Consider the following 16,521-nt stretch of genomic DNA (forward strand, 5'->3'; position numbering starts at 1 on the left):
AGTCTCCATTTAGGCTTTGTCTATGAGATTGTGTGCTAAACATCTGCAAATAAAATAACATATCTAATTAAGTCACAACCATGACCAAAAACTAATCTATCAAATCAACTCTTTGGTATCATATAACAACAACAAAGTGAAACAAAGAAAAACAAACATACACATAAGCAATCCCCCAAGGCGAGCCAAGACAAAAACTTACCACATCAATAATTTACTTTTCACTTGTCAACAAGTTGCTTTGATAGGGTATAGAAGACAGAGACTTATGACAAAGAATACATCTTGGATTTGATTTTACCAAAATGTTGCATGAGGGTTACAACCAAACGGGTTTTGTTTTATTTCACATGCAAAAAATCTCTTTCCAAGAGCTTTGTGAGATATGTGAATTATTTCAGGCCCATATGATACCACTTGGGCACCAGAGCAGTTTAATCCACCTCTTTCACTTGTATGAACCAATACCAGGAGAGAGTAGAAACATTGAAAGCCTGTAGTATAAACTGCAAAGCCCCTAATGACTGAGAGTATGGTGGTAATTGTCTTCTGACCATGTGACCATGTAAGCCATTCAGTGGAAAATGTGAAATAACAGATGTTCCCGTAATGTCCTCTGATTACTGGAACTTACAGCTCACTAAGGGAAATATCAAGCCCTTTATATATGTATATTATTATTTTTGTAAACGAGAAAGGTAAGAGAGCACACTTTCAAAGTTGACTTTATGATACTTTTTGGATTATAAAATATTGGACTACTAAAAAACCTACTTTTAATGTTTTCTTTTTAAGAATTAAGTACCACACTTAAAACTTAAAGGTTTTTATACGTTATGATTTGACTAGCATTTTAGAATAAGGATGCAGTCTGAAAATATTTTGCTCTAAGTTTACCTTTATTATTGTACTTATGGGGAAAGAAGCTTATTAAAGGAAATATTCTGAAAATAGCATGTGAATATAGGCACAGCTGATAAATAAAACAAAATTTTATTTAAGCCATTATTAAAATATTTAAACATGCATTGGTGTTTAAGGTATAATGTTGCTAGTAGAGTCTTAAGGTTGTTTGCTGCTGAGAAACTGGGTGCTGATTTTATTTTCAAGAGGTTTTTTTTGTTTTTATAAATATCTCATAGCATCACAAGAAATAATAGCTCAGCATCTATCTCTTCGGCTGCAAATACCTTTTCAGTTCATTCATCTCCTTCATGTGTTCTGAGCTGCTAGATTCAGACCTGGGGAAAAATATTTTTCTTTTTTCTGCAGTATTTCTTGCTTTGCTTTAGTTACCTCAATAACTCTTTCCCTTTGTTCTACTTTGGAAGGCACAGCCATTAAAGAAGTTCACAACTTATAATTTCTGTCTGAGGCTCAGAAAAGTTTCTCAGCATTTTCTCAAAGGCACATGGGTAACCTTATCACTTATGAAATTCAGGCATAAACTCCTTAATGTTTTGGCTAAAAAAAAGTATCTGATTCCTTTCTCATTGCTCAACAGCATTCTGGGTAACAATGCTGGGTACAGAGAATCATGTAAAATAGAATTATAATTAAAATATTTGTTCTGGCTCATTCTATTGATACTCTGTTTTTCCCCTTTTAAGAGATATTAAATGCTTTCTTTTTCAAAATTAAAAGTCAGTAATTTTAATATTAAAACTGCTAATTTTAAAAAAAGAAAAAACCCCAAGGTACAATCTACAGGGAAACCCATCCTGCCCACCTGCCCACCCCCAGCCCAGTTTTAAAATGACTGTCCAGGGCTTCCCTGGTGGCGCAGTGGTTGAGTCCGCCTGCTGATGCAGGGGACACGGGTTCGTGCCCCGGTCCAGAAAGATCCCACATGCCGCGGAGCGGCTGGGCCCGTGAGCCATGGCCGCTGAGCCTGCGCGTCCGGAGCCTGTGCTCTGCAACGGGAGAGGCCGCAACAGTGAGAGGCCCACATACCGCAAAAAAAAAAAAAAGACTGTCCAGCCCAGCACGGACATTAGAAAAATTCTTTCTGCAAAGGGAGTGGGAAAGGACGGTGTGTGGAGTGGGAGGAAGCTTGGGATGCCTTGGCACCTGGGGTCCAGGGTAGCCACCTACCTGTAGGAAGGGTCAGTCTGAATCTGCCCCAGAGGCTCTGGGCCAAGTCCAGGCGCACAACCTGGGGTCAGGGTTGGCAGGTCCCACTGGAGCCAGCAGGTTAGCAGGTGTGGGTCCATGTAAAAGACCAAGAAGGGGTTGGGGTCCTGGGTTTCAGCTGCCAGCAGGGCAGGTAGGAGCTGGTCGGGTAGTTCTAGCCTTCCTCAGTTGATCAGGATGGCCCAGGCTCAAGCCCTGTCTTCTGCCAGCGTCCTCCGATTCTTCTCAGATTTCTCTACAGGGCCCAGGAAATCCTTCACTTTCTCCACCGTGACGTCCCCTGTCGTGTCCAGCGTAGTGTCGTCACTGGTGGTCGAGTTGGTGGACATGGGTGAGAACACGCTTACATCGCGGCTCCGTGGAGCCAAGAAGATGTCTAGGGTCCCGTTAGCCTGTCTCAGCTTTGGCAACTCGGAGCCTGCAGCTGGCACGGGTGGCATCGCAGGGGCCAGCTAATGTCCAGAGAGCCGAGGGGCTCTGTGACGTTCTGGACACTTACAGAGAAGCATTCAAGCTCCCATGGAGAAATCAGGTAAAAACTGGCTGTGGCACCTGAAGACATAGGAGGTGATGCGGCTGTGTCCCCCTTCCGGCTACAGGAGTAGTACACCTGGGGTCGCGGGCCAGGCGCCGAGAAGACGTGGGCATTGCCCAGGCTGGGGAGGCAGACCAGGCACGTCTTGGCATAGTCCTCTCAGGCCACGTTGGCAAGTGTAGCCAGTGCCACCTTGTGCACGCGACAGCCCTCGTGGGCCATCGGCCTGAACTTTGTCTTTGCGCTTTCCTTGGGCAGCGTGTACACCTTGAACGGCCCCGCCCACCCGGTGAGCACGGCGCCCGCCCTACAAGTCCTGCGCCTGCACCAGAACCCACGCAGCCTCCTCATAGGTCAGGCTAGGGGCGTTTGCGTGCGTCCAACGCTGGGAGTGCCGACATGAGCTCGCGGGGCGTCAGCCGCTCCTCTGTGCTCTTCCGGCGGCTCCAGCAGCTTCCTGACGCCTGCATGGCTGGAGCGTAGCATACATGGAGCCCGAGTTGGTGTGTGGCTGCATCTCAAGGAACATGCCAGCAAAGTATAATAGAAGTGCACAGCGCCCGGGAGGGAGTCCTCGGCCGACCGGGGCTGATGCAGAGCTGCAGTGGCATCATCCCCAGGTCTTGGGGGCAGGCCTGCTCCGCCAGCAGCATGTTGGCTTTCTGAAAGTTGCTGTTGGCATTAGCATCCTACTTCTTGCCTGAGACTCAGCTCTTCCGCATGCGCCTGAAAGACCAGCACAGCAACTTTGTAAGCAACTTCACCTGGGATAGCGGCCACTCCATGGCCTGGGAGTCGTTGGGGTGAAGGGTTCACTTGGCCAGGCCAGGGCTCTTGCACGGGTAGTCAAAGAGGCCAAAGCCATGACTTGTGCCAAAAGCCACAGGCTGCACTCGTCATGCTGCGAGACGGCAAGGGATGGCACCGGGTGACAGCACTGAACCAGCACATGGGCTGGAAGCCGGAGGCCAGGGCAGTGGCCCAGGTGCAGGGTCAGCTGCCCATGGTCCTTCCACTTGAAGCCCTCACAGTCCTGGAGAGGGTCTACGCTGGCCATGCTGACTGCCTGCTTCTAAGGCACGTCGCTTAGCTCCAGCACCAGCACCTGGCCTGCAGTGCCGGCCATCACCAGCTGGGCTGTGTACTTGCAGAACGCCAACTTCTTTCTGCACGTTGAGCAGAGGATCGTCGCTGCAGGGTTAGAAGCAGCCAATCTTAAGGAAGGGCGGCCAGTCGTCTACTGTGGCTTAGGCCAGGTTGTTGGCGTTCGTGCTGTCCGTCTGGAAGAGGCCAGCAGTGCTCAACTCGCTGGATGGTTGGGGCGCCACAGCGGAGGCATCCCAGAACCGCATGATGCTGTCCTCATGGCCAGTCAGCAGCAGCCCTTGCTGCGATGGCTCCGGACTAGGTTCTGATTCCAGTGATGGGCCAGCTCGTGGTGCAGGAGGCTGGCTGGGAGCTCTGCTGCTCGCTAGCGCTCACGATGCGGGCCCACAGCTTGTCTGGGACATTGGCGACATGGGCTGAGCAGGTAAGAGTGGACAGAAACTGTCTAAATATTGAACATTTACAGGAGAAAAATTTTTCTAGTCCTTAACCGTACCATTTCACATCCAAACATGCTGGGTCACTCAATGAGGAGTTGGGCGTATTCTTTTTTTTTTTTTTTTTTTTTTTTTCAAATCCCTTATGGGGGTTTGGGTTTTTTTTTTTTTTTTTTTTTTTTTTTTGTGGTACGCGGGCCTCCACTGCTGTGGCCCCTCCCGTTGCGGAGCACAGGCTCCGGGCGCGCAGGCTCAGTGGCCATGGCTCACGGGCTCAGCCACTCCGCGGCATGTGGGATCTTCCCAGACCCGGGCACAAACTCATGTCCCCTGCATCGGCAGGCGGGCTCTCAACCACTGTGCCACCAGGGAAGCCCCGGGCGTATTCTTTATTTGAAACAGGCTAGGTATGAAGAAAGATGGAGGAATCAGAGTATTAAAGATGTTTTCTACTCGAACTGTCTGTACTGCAACATCTCTTAGTTCATACCAACAATATTGTTATATCTACCACTTGCAATTTCTAAGTCATTTTCTCATTAAATTACCGGTTGTGCAGGTGTAGCTAAAAGTGTCTTCAGTCACTTCTGCCTTAATTTGAGAGACTTTTGCAAACCATTGAAATTTAATTTTGGAATCTCATTCAGTAAGCTGGAAAAACAACAATGGCAAACTGGTGTTTTGGTGTTGCTTTTACATCTGGTGATACAGTTAGGGCCTTTATTACCAAAGGAAAGTGATAACTGCGAAAAAAATTATGACAGTTCTAACAATTAGTAGATTAAAGGTTTTATATACATTATCGAACTCCCCTCAGTAATTCTGGAAATAAGAGAGGTATAAATGCTGCTATTTGTGTTTTCTACAGAAGTCAGTAGTATTAAATTATTAAAAATATATAATGTATATTTACATGCAAATATATATAGTGTGTGTATACACACACACACACACACACACACACACACACACAAAATGAGAATAGCTTATAGCTTAGTTTTCCCAGTTTTTCAACTTTCTCTTCCTCGTCAGTGGTTTCCTTCAAGGATGTCTTTTATGTAAAGCATCCTAGAATGTTCTGTTTCCCACCTCATTTATCATTTAGTTGCCATGTTTTATTCTTTGTTTCAACTGGCTAATGTTAAGAGATTGATGGTCCAGTACATAAACAAACTGACCAGAGGGGCTAGAGAAGACACCATGAGGCTCAGAACAAAACCCTTCTTACTGACATTTCCCTTATGAACACGGCCTGCTGAAAAGCTGTTATTGAATCAAGAATGTATCACCAGGGCTTCCCTGGTGGTGCAGTGGTTGAGAGTCCGCCTGCCGATGCAGGGGACACGGGTTCGTGCCCCGGTCGGGGAAGATCCCACATGCCCTGGAGCGGCTGGGCCCGTGAGCCATGGCTGCTGAGCCTGCGCATCCGGAGCCTGTGCTCCGCAATGGGAGAGGCCACAACAGGGAGAGGGCCGCATACCAGAAAAAAAAAAAAAAAAAAAGAACATATCACCAAATGGAGGTTTGAAATTGACCATTCCACCACACACTCACCACAGTTGCAAAACTACTGCCTTGAGTTGACATCTGTCTTCTTCTTGGGTTCCTAGACCTTGTCACTAATCTCACCATTGAGCAGATATAAGTACATCTGCTTTCCAAGAAAGGTTCCTTTGCATTACAAATATTACACTATAATTTCTAAGTTAGTGCAGTAACCCATAAACATTAGCGTTGCTCCCAAACTATGCTGAATGTACAGAGTAAACCATGAGTCACAAAATATTTTCTCCAAAGCCAAGCGCATCCTTCATGTGAACAGTTTTTAAAACTGATGCAGACACACTCATGAGCGACACTGTTGCTAATATTTAGAACTTTTTCTGACCTTTGAAACCATTCTTCAGCATTAGGTTTCAGGTCCTACAGTGAACTGAACACAAAGCTTAAAGATGAACAAATGTAAATTAAGATGTGTATTTTCAGTAAATATACTGGAAGATTATGTCAAAGGAAATTTCACATTACTTCATTTTCTGAGCTTGAATTTTTGCTTTCTTATATAGACAAGTGCATACACACACAAACACAGTCACACATATACCTGTTGGTACACACATGCCTTGTGTTCACTAAAAATGGGCTGACATTCCGGATTCGATGATTTTCAGTGGCATAGACTAACCCAAACTTCATCAATCAGGAATTTTAAAAGTCTGTCTTTTAGGATCTCTACTCATTCCCATCAGGTTTCTTTCCGAGTAGGTTCCCTTCTGCTGGTCAGAATCAACACTAAGAAGCATATTTGCTATCAGGTAGATGTCAACATTTGTTTTAGTTTTATTTTTTTTAGCAGCAGAACAGCCCAGATTTTCTTTGTAATTTATTTTTGATATCACTATTATTCCATTTTCTCCATGCTTCCCTTTTGAAGTACATTTAAATCTTCCTTAAAAATAGTGAGCACTCCTCTAGAGAACGCCTAACTTTATTTTAGTTCCTTTGATTTGTAATGCATAGCTTTAGCAGTCTGTCTCAACATATTATTTGTTTTCATCTCACTGGGTTACTTCCTTCCAAGTAATCCATTCGGTAATGTGTCTTATAAATCTCCCATAAACAGAGGTAGTTTTGAAAGAAAACAAGAAAGCAACTGTGGGAGTAAATGTGTTGTCCTAACTGACAGGTGTTTTGACCACTAAACCACTTTTAAATTCTCAAATTGATGTATTTGTGTGTGTGTGTGTTGTGTGTGTGTGCGTGTGTTTTATCAGTCCTCCATGCTGTGTTGCCTGCTAATTTAGTTCAATCTACAATCTAGGAAATAACTCCTTTCTTTCCAAGATCCAGGTCATTACTGTGAATAATTAAAAAGCAGGGCTCTACCCTATTGGTAAATTCTTTCCACCTTGAAATAATTCCGTTGCCTGGCACAGCTGTGGTCATCATGCCCGACCCTTCGCCCAGTTTTCAGGCTCCTTTGCCAGCTCCCTGCCTATGGTGGGTCTGCACTTTAGGTACTCCCTTTCCTTGCTGATTTCCTGACGATATAAGTCTTTTGTGTCTGTTTTTTCCTAACTTACACACACCTTCTTCTCCAGCAGAATCGAATATGTGCAGCATCAGTCAGTGTCCTGCCCCAAATGTTCTCTCTCACGTCTCTCAAGGTGCAAGCTTAGTGCTAGACTTTCCTTTTTTCATGCTGCTTAGAAATTCTATGACATTCATTGTCTGTGCTATTTTTGGTAGATGCCCAATAAATCTTTCTGAATTGAAATATGTATTTCTTTCATTAAAATATAAGCTCCCTGGGGACAGGGACTGTGCCTTAGTGCCACCTGCAATGTATATTTGGTATTAGATATTTTAATTTTTTTTTTAGAAATGTATTTTTTGCTGTGTTGGGTCTTCGTTGCTGTTCACGGGCTTTCTCTAGTTGCGGTGAGCGGGGGCCCCTTTTCGTTGCAGTGCGTGGGCTTCTCATTGCTGTGGCTTCTCTTGTTGAGGAGCACGGGCTCTAGGCGCATGGGCCCAGTAGTTGTGGTTCGTGGGCTCAGTAGTTGTGGTGCACGATCTTAGCTGCTCTGTGGCATGTGGGACCTTCCCGGACCAGGGATTGAACCTGTGTCCCCTGCGTTGGCAGGTAGATTCCTAACCACTGCGCCACCAGGGGAGTCCGTTATTGGATATTGTAAAAACCTATTTTTTTGATTGGCAGATTGGTTTGATAAGCTATTTTCCTTGAGTTTCTCTTTTTTAGAAAGGTCAGACTTTTGATTTGTCTACTCTTACAAGTCGTCTATTTCACATGGTAGTTCCTTAAAGGGATTTAGCTATTTCCTTACTATGTCACTATCCTTATTCTGGCTCTTCTAGATTTTGCTGTGTGTATCTTATGGGGAAAGAAAGCATTTGTCCAGTCTGCTTCTTTATAGGAATAACTGGAAGGGCAATAATTCGGCATTTGTTAGTTTTTAAAAAAATGGAAGGAAGGGGAGGCTTTTAATTGTATGGGAAATTTAATTAGATTTAGACTAATTAAATTCATTTTTTATATTAACATGTGCACAAATATTATTGCATCTCGTTAGATTTCATTCTTCTAGCCTTACTGAACAATATTCAGTAGTAGTTTCAGATTACAATAAGTTCATTATGAAGATAAGGTGGAATTAGTGTAGGAAGCTCAGCTGGTTGAAGGGGTCTGTACTTTAATTACTGCAGAGGGTGTGCATATTAATTACAACACAAGTGATATTTACTGTACCTCAGGAACATATGACAGGGTAAAGATACTGACAGCACCAGCTAATAAACTCAGTATGATAATGAGGAGAAAAGACCATAAAAATAGAAGGAAATAAAATTATTCATAAAGTATATTGATCCCAAAGTAAAGACATTAAGCTCTGATGAAGGGCAACAAAAGGGAAGCTCCTCACTTTATCAAACAAATAACCAAAGTAGAGAAATGTTAGCAGGGAGACAGATTGTCATTATCCTGGTCACATGATCACACTCCAGAGAGTACACAGGAGCCATAAAATGGGAGATTTTTAATAAATCAGCAGAAAGCCATACTGTCACCTGCAGGAACCGAGGTCGCAGTGGCTAAGGACAGCTCCTGGGAGTGGAGAAGTCGGATATGCTGCAGGGCAAACAGGGAAGGAACCGCACGCACACAAAATCTGGTTCAAGAGCCACTGTGCCCTCTGGAAAAGAGAGGGGGCACCTACAAATACTCTGAAAATAGTTCTCAGTAGCAACCCAGAGGCCATCACTCACTTTTCCCTGTGGTTTGAAATCACCAGCTGTGATTTTGAGATGGTGAAGGGAAACCAGTGGGGCTTGGTTGGATAATTGTTCCCAGGAAATGCTCATTTCTGCCATGATCCTGTCTAAATCTATACAGCTCAAAGGAAAGTTCAAATTTTGGCCTAGAGTGATTAAATCTGAAGGTTTATTTGTTTTGTTTTTACACGGGCCTTCCAAAAGAATGGTCATTTTTAAAACAATTATTTAGTCAACTACTAGCATTTATAAACAAGTTTATTTTAGGAAAAAAAAAATTGGCCAGCATGCTAATTCTTCATTTACATTAAATAATTAATATAGTCATGTTTTTGCTAAGTATGTATTTGTTATTTTGGAGTTTATTAGCCAAAATCCGCCAGATACTGCTCATAGTTGACACATCACGGAAAGAAAGGATATTAATTACCTATTTATTTATTTATTTATTTATTTATTTATTTATTTATTTATTTATTTTTCTTGTGTTATGCGGGCCTCTCACTGTTGTGGCCTCTCCCATTTGCGGAGCACAGGCTCAGCGGCCATGGCTCACGGGCCCAGCCGCTCCGCGGCACGTGGGGTCCTCCCGAAACGGGGCACGAACCCGCGTCTCCTGCATCGGCAGGCGGACCCTCAAGCACGGCGCCACCAGGGAAGCCCACCTATTTATTTTAACACATGAAATGATGATGTGGACCAAACTCTTCGAATAGCTTTAAGTTAATTTTTATGAGGAAAACATTTTTTTTTGTGGGCATATGTATGATTTTACTGTATATTGGAAATATGTGATATATATTTGTATATGTGAACTTGAGTGTGTATATAATAGAATATGCAGTTCTGGTTCAAACACCTTCAAAGAATAAATTATTCACTAGAACCTAGAGGAAACGGAGAGAAGGAAATACCTAGGGCAGTACATAACCTGGGCCTGCATCTTGGTAACAAAATTAGAGTCGTCTGGAGACAGAAGACAAAAGAAGAGAGTCCTCATTTTGGTTGCAATCCATAAAATCATGAACTGAAAGGATTAGACATCAAATTACAGAATGAAATTATGGAAAAAATCTCACTTTGCAACTTAGGCAAGACAAATACAAGGAATAATAACTGATTCCCTCGCATCGGAAGTATTTTAAGTTATGCATCCTGGAGCAGAAGTGACAATAGCCCTGGACACTATCACGAAGTAGGGGTGCCGTCCCTTGTCTCCAATTTCTCCCTCTGCCCTTTTCAGGGCCTTACTTTTATCCATCCCTAATATATTCCTGTGGTTTCACGCTAGCTTTTCTCTCCTTTGGTGGTGGGTTGAAAAGTCGTTTCACTCACATTAAGATGAAATATATCCAGCGGTACTTTTATTTTAATAGCACAGTGCTTCCTGTAAGCTCACATGTTATAACTTGACTGTTAATGAAGTTATATACAAGTAGAAGAATCCACCTGAAATTACTCAGATGTATCAAATATGCATATGACCCACATAAAAGGTCAAACATAGAACATGGGGGAAAGAGGTGGTAATTCAAGTTTTATAATTGTTATTGTTGTGAAATGGGTTACTTTCTTTTTTAAAAAATTTTTATTGGAGTATAGTTGATTTACAATGTTGCATTAGTTTCAGGCAAAGTGAATGTTATACATATATCCACTGTTTTTTTTTTAAAGATTCTTTTCCCATATAGGCCATTACAGAGTATTGAGTAGAGTTCCCTGTGGAAATGGGTTACTTTAATCAATATATGTGTGACATTACAATGTTAAGGCACAAGGCTATGGGACTGTTTGGTACCTGGAACGTGGTGGGTTGGTGTTTGATAAATATTTATTGAATGAATAAATAACAAATGATTGGATGAATTGACCTCAGGTGGTGTTTGATCAGTCTGAAAATTATTGGCAGTGTTTCTGCTATGCCTAGTGAACTGGGTACTGGCTGTCACACTGGCCTTGGGCTTTTGTGCTAGCAGGCCCTAATTACAGTATCTCTGTCATCACCCGAGATGTGAATGCTGGCTGGAGGATTACCACTGTTGGGTGGCTAGGCCCTTGCCCCGTGTTTGGATGTAAAGGATGTAGGTCATAATGGGAGATTGATGCACTTGTGTTGAAATCTGGAACATGAAGCTGTCTGCAGCTCACCCCTTGGGAGGTTCAAACAGTTTTATGATAAATATAAATAGCTTTAGCAGACTTTCAGTTATCAAGATGTTGATGTATGTTTTCTTGTTCAAAATATCCTGACACTTGGAATCAAAAGAATGGTTTAGGTGCATACCAATTATATGTACAAGCTTCTTGGGAACAGATGGGAAATTCCAAGCCTATGACCCCCTATCGACTAGGATTTAGGCTGGGCTTAGTTGAGTATAATTCTGATTTTCTGTTAGTGTTTTATGGGTGCCTGATATAACATTACTTCTCTTTGACAAACTCACAAGGTTCCTGCTGCCCTTGTGCCATCCCATTGTCCTCAGCTTCTTCCCTTCCCTCATATACATTGCGTCAGTGATCTGTAGTTCATTGTTCACCATTATTTTTCATCCTTTTCCCATCTATTGATAATTTGGTTCTGATACTGTTTCTGCAGTTGATGCTTTCTCTTTTACGTGTTCTTACCTTACTGGCTAATTTTGTAACTTGTCATTCTGGAACTGCCCTTTTCTTTTTCAGCAGAGAAAGAGTTGAGTTTATTGAGAAACTAGTTTAGGGACATCAATCGATCAATATCCATTTAAGAAAGGTCAGTCTTTAGCTTCCTTCATTTATTTCTTCTTTGAATTATGAGGAGATAAAGAATATTTGATGCAGGTATTAAATAGACATGGATTCTGATGTTCAACATGTTGGAGAAAGCAGAGGATTTAGGAATTAAAACAGCAGTGAGACAAAATGGGTTGTATTACCTAAAGATTGGGATAACAGCCTATATCATCAACTTAAGGAAATTGTTAGTTTTACATTTGGAATAAATATATGAGCAATCTAACCACACTACATTGGTTAAAGTTAAATATTTAAGTTTAAACACAATAAGTGACCTTTAAAAATATGAAATTACATTTGACCCAATATGCTTTGTAATCTCTACAGTTACAGGGAGCCACAAAACCCTTGTGTTTCAACTACACAGAACATCTTGTTGATTTTCACTGCAGTGGAGTGAAAATTAGAGAAATTTCCCAAAGCATTTGAACCTTAGGGCAGAGTTTAAATCCTTTAAGCACCTCAAGCTCCAAGTAATTTCATGGATTAAAGTTTCAGAAGGTTAAGTTTCTGGTATAAAAAGTTTGTGTTTGTGTACATTGCTAATTAGAAAAAAGTATTTCATGAAAATCTGAGGAGGTATGATTGAATAGATAATTAAAAATTGTAACATTCTAATCAATAAAAGAGATGGATATGATTGCTCTTGCCATTCTATTTCTTGGACCTTGTAAATCTTCATAAATCCTTTTCCGTTTTTTTTTTTTAAGATCATGTTGTATATTCATTATCACAAAGTGGGAGTCATAGTCAAGGTTTCCTGTAAGTCTTAGGTTGTAGAGCTCCAACGAGTGTGCTAAAGTAATAATTCATTGAGAAACCTCAAAAGTGACTCGTAGAATATAGTATTAATAGAAATGGAGGAACAGAAAAGGCAAGCTGTGATGGAAAATTCACAGATCTCTTAGAAATTGTCAAATGGATCAACATCAGTAGGAATTGTTGAGAAGAGGGAAGGTGCTGTGCTTGTATTTGATTTAACAATAACAAACAGCAAAGCAAAACTGATTTCATTTGGGAAGGATCATTTTTTCAGTTACCTTTTCTGAAATAATCCCCACCCTCTGTTCCCTCATTCCTGTTACAATTAGTCATTACCTACTCTTGCTTGTGATTTGTTGGCAGTCTCTAACTGCAATCTGTTGCTCTGTGACAGATCGATTCTTTTAGCCCAGACTCATTCCTGAATTCAGCCAAAATTAAAAAGAATTATATATATATGTGTGTGTGTACACACACACACACACACACACACACACACACACACACATTACATTCCTCTGGCTAATGTGGCAGATCATTCTTTAAAAAGGTGCTTTTAAGGGAGACCATTAATGAACCCTGCATGTATACAGCAGGAGTGAACACTATTAAGGGACCCCCTATGCAGAATGGATTCAGAATGCAGATGTGTAGACTGTGGACTTTGAAGTATATTCTTTTAAGTCGTCACTTTTAAAGGAGATAATTTCAGAGCAATATTTTTGTTAGAGAAGAGGTGTTGCTTCTGAGCCTACTGAAGAGAATTTGTAGAAATCTTGTTTATACCCACACACATAGATGTATACACACACCACTGCATTTAAATAATTCCAGTAAGATTCATATTCCTCGGGTTTTTCAGAAAAAGAAATTAAAGTTTTGTTGCAATCAATTTAACAGTGAGAGCTTTGGTGTAGCAAAATATATGCTTCGTAGCCCTTCAAAATTTATGCAGTTTGTACATATAGATATGTGCTGTATATATTTTGAAGTGATTCGTATGTTGAATTTTTTTCCTCACTTAAAACCATGCCGCATAATTGATTGGGAGAGTTACTGTCGTCACAGTCTATTTTTGCAGCAAAGCAGAGGCTATTTGAGATGCTTGTGGGTTTTTTTTTTTTCTTAAATGCTTTTACTTTTGCAAGGAAAGGAAAAACTAGTCATTATATAGCAAGATACTATTCATTGTTGGTTTGTTCTGAACAATGTGGAATTAAGTAACATTATTGCATGACAAGATCAATATGTAAAAAAACACATTTTCTCCATTAGCCTTTGGTGTTACTGTTGTCTGACTCAGTGCAACTGTATTTGGTGAAACACACACACAATCATACACACTCATATACTCACTGACATTTTAAAAATGTGTAGCCTGTTGAGTTTGCCACCTTACAGATCCAAGGAACAGCTTGCTTCTCAACATTTATATATAATGTTACCTGAGTCACAAGGCCAGGGCCACAAGAGTTGCCAAATTAAGGAAATTGGTGGGCTAGTGAGGAAAATACTGCTGGACCAAAAGGCAGATGTTTCACTGTATTTTATACATTGGTGGAATACCCTCAATCGGTCAGCATCATTTTCTCAAAGTATAAACTAGCCACTCTCCTGGTTCCTGTTTCCATTTCAAGTTTTTAAAGGGGCCCCTTGTTTGGCTGCTGGAAAACTACCAGCTTTCCTCACTCTAAAAATAAGACAAGGTAGTCATTCATGACCACTTGAGAAATTTCTTACCACTTGAGAAATTTACTCTGACCACTTGAGAAATACTTAGAAAATCTTTTTCAAGCTCAATTTGGAAGGTGGCTGTAGGTATTATGGTCATTATGCAACTTTACAAATAAATCCATGACAGCTGATACAGAATTTAAACAGTATATCAATATATGCATGCCATAGGGGCTAGTAAATAGCATAGGCAGGATTAGGTTGCAAGATGCTTGCATTTTTAGTCTAATTACTCTTCTTATCAAATCCTTTTATGAATAAAAAGAAAAGTCCTTAAACATAGAAGTGTGGAAATTGAGAACTGAAAATGTTACTCCAAGTAACCAAGGGATATAGAAAGGGGCAGCTCTATTATACTTTGTTTTGCATTATTACTGCCTTTAAAATCATTTAGTATAATCTTTTTCCAAAATTATAAGGATTTTTTCTTTACAATTAAAAATGATTTTTATAATTTTATAACTTTACAGACTTAAGACTAGAAAAATTACTTAAGTGAACACACTAATTCATTGAAACATTGCATGAGATTAAAGTCTACTTTTAACATGATATCATTGTACATAGGCTCTAAAGACTTTATCAAATTATTTGGATTTTACTAGATCTGAATAAATAGCAGAAAACACACAGTAATTCAAACATATTTCTTTGTTCTGGTAAATTACTACATATGCTTCTAGCTCCCTAGTATCGGAGGTTCTATAAAAGGAGAATTTCTTTTTTTTTTTGCCATCCCAGTGTGTTTTATCCACCATTTAAAAACACATTTGAAATATATTGCAATCGTGTGAGAAGTGACATAAATACATTTGGTGATTAATATTTATTTGATCAACTGTGAGTGCAACAATATGACTTCTAATTTGAAACCACACAAGCTTCCTTTTCAGCAATCCTGCCTTTCAAAGCCTTTCATTTGCTGTAGCACAGGCTGATCTTGGAAAGAGAATCTGTTAGACGTACTTTATCCTACTCTTTTTCCAACTTAACTGTTGAAACAGGACAGTGGGCATTTAGCCCTATTTCCAGGTGTGCCATACTGAAACTTGTAAAATGTGTGAGGGGATGGGGAAACTCTTAGACTCTAGGCCTCTGGGTGATTCCGGAGAGCTTGGCCTGTTGACATTTGTTCCAGGGTGTGTGTATTTGAAGGTCTGTGTTACGTTGTCTACAATATATAAACACGCTCCCATACATATTCTGTAAAAATGGCAGAGTAGATGTCAGGAAGATGTCTCCCAATGTTAAATGATGATTCTGTTCCTTCTCATATTGTTATTCCTATTGTTTTATTTCTATCCCCTGTGCTCGTGGTGTCTTTTGTGGTGCTTCAGCTGTGATGAGATGGCGAGTGAACAGCTTCCTCCAGAATTGACGCCAGCTGGTTTGGAAGACTGGCAAACCCTCAACTTTCCCTCTATCCACCACGTTAGAGATTGACTTTATTATCTGCTGTAGCTCCATGCCATGCCCAGTCTCCAGTGGCCCAGAATGCAGGCACGTAACACAGCCCCATTCACCATCGCACTTATTTTGATTTAGTCATAACTTCAGGAATTGCCTTTTAACAACAACTACAAAAAAAGTGAGGGTCATCTACTTCTAATGCTGGAAACCCTGTGATAATCTGTTCCATGCATTCAAATGAAAATATGACTTCTTGGCAGAGAATAGCATTATAATGTAAAATCCCATATGCTGTTATACAGTATGTTGCAATCTGTTTTACGGCTGCCTCTATTCTAACGAGTGAATACTGCCAATAAAGCAATTGAAGATAACACTAATTGCTTATTTCTGTGATCCATAATTTTTATGGCTGCCTCATAGCTCTTTAGTCAAATAGATGCTTTTTGGCCTTTAAGATCTAGAACTCATGTACTGTAGCAGTTGAAACTGGAAATGTACATGCTGGCCTGAGAGGCTTTTCTGTACTTGATGGATAGGATTCAGCAGAAAAATAATGGAAAGGTGCAAAAAAAATATATAGAAGTCTTAAATGGGCTCTGACAGGTAAACACAAGATTTTATCAGTACTTAGGTTACTTTAAATAAATGTATACATATATGGCTGTGTATGAAACAAAGTTAGGCTGTTAGGTCTTCTTTACCTTCATGCATTTTGGGGCGTGTTGAACACAAAAGTAACCATGGAAGGCGTTGGTGGTGTGTGAGCACAGCTAGCTGGAGACTGTTCGATCTTGGCCTTTTCCACATACTGCCTTTGTGATCTTGAGCCAGTGATTC

At 40.9% G+C, this 16,521-nt stretch overlaps 1 pseudogene; it reads right to left on the bottom strand.

Moving 5' to 3' along the window:
* Positions 1-2,321: 2,321 nt before the first annotated feature.
* Positions 2,322-16,521, bottom strand: part of LOC103090075 (lethal(2) giant larvae protein homolog 1 pseudogene) — a 20,965-nt pseudogene continuing 6,765 nt past the window's right edge.

The sequence above is a fragment of the Lipotes vexillifer genome, unplaced genomic scaffold, assembly GCF_000442215.2.
Source record: "Lipotes vexillifer unplaced genomic scaffold, Lipotes_vexillifer_v1.1 scaffold838, whole genome shotgun sequence".
Classification (NCBI taxonomy): Eukaryota; Metazoa; Chordata; class Mammalia; order Artiodactyla; family Lipotidae; genus Lipotes; species Lipotes vexillifer.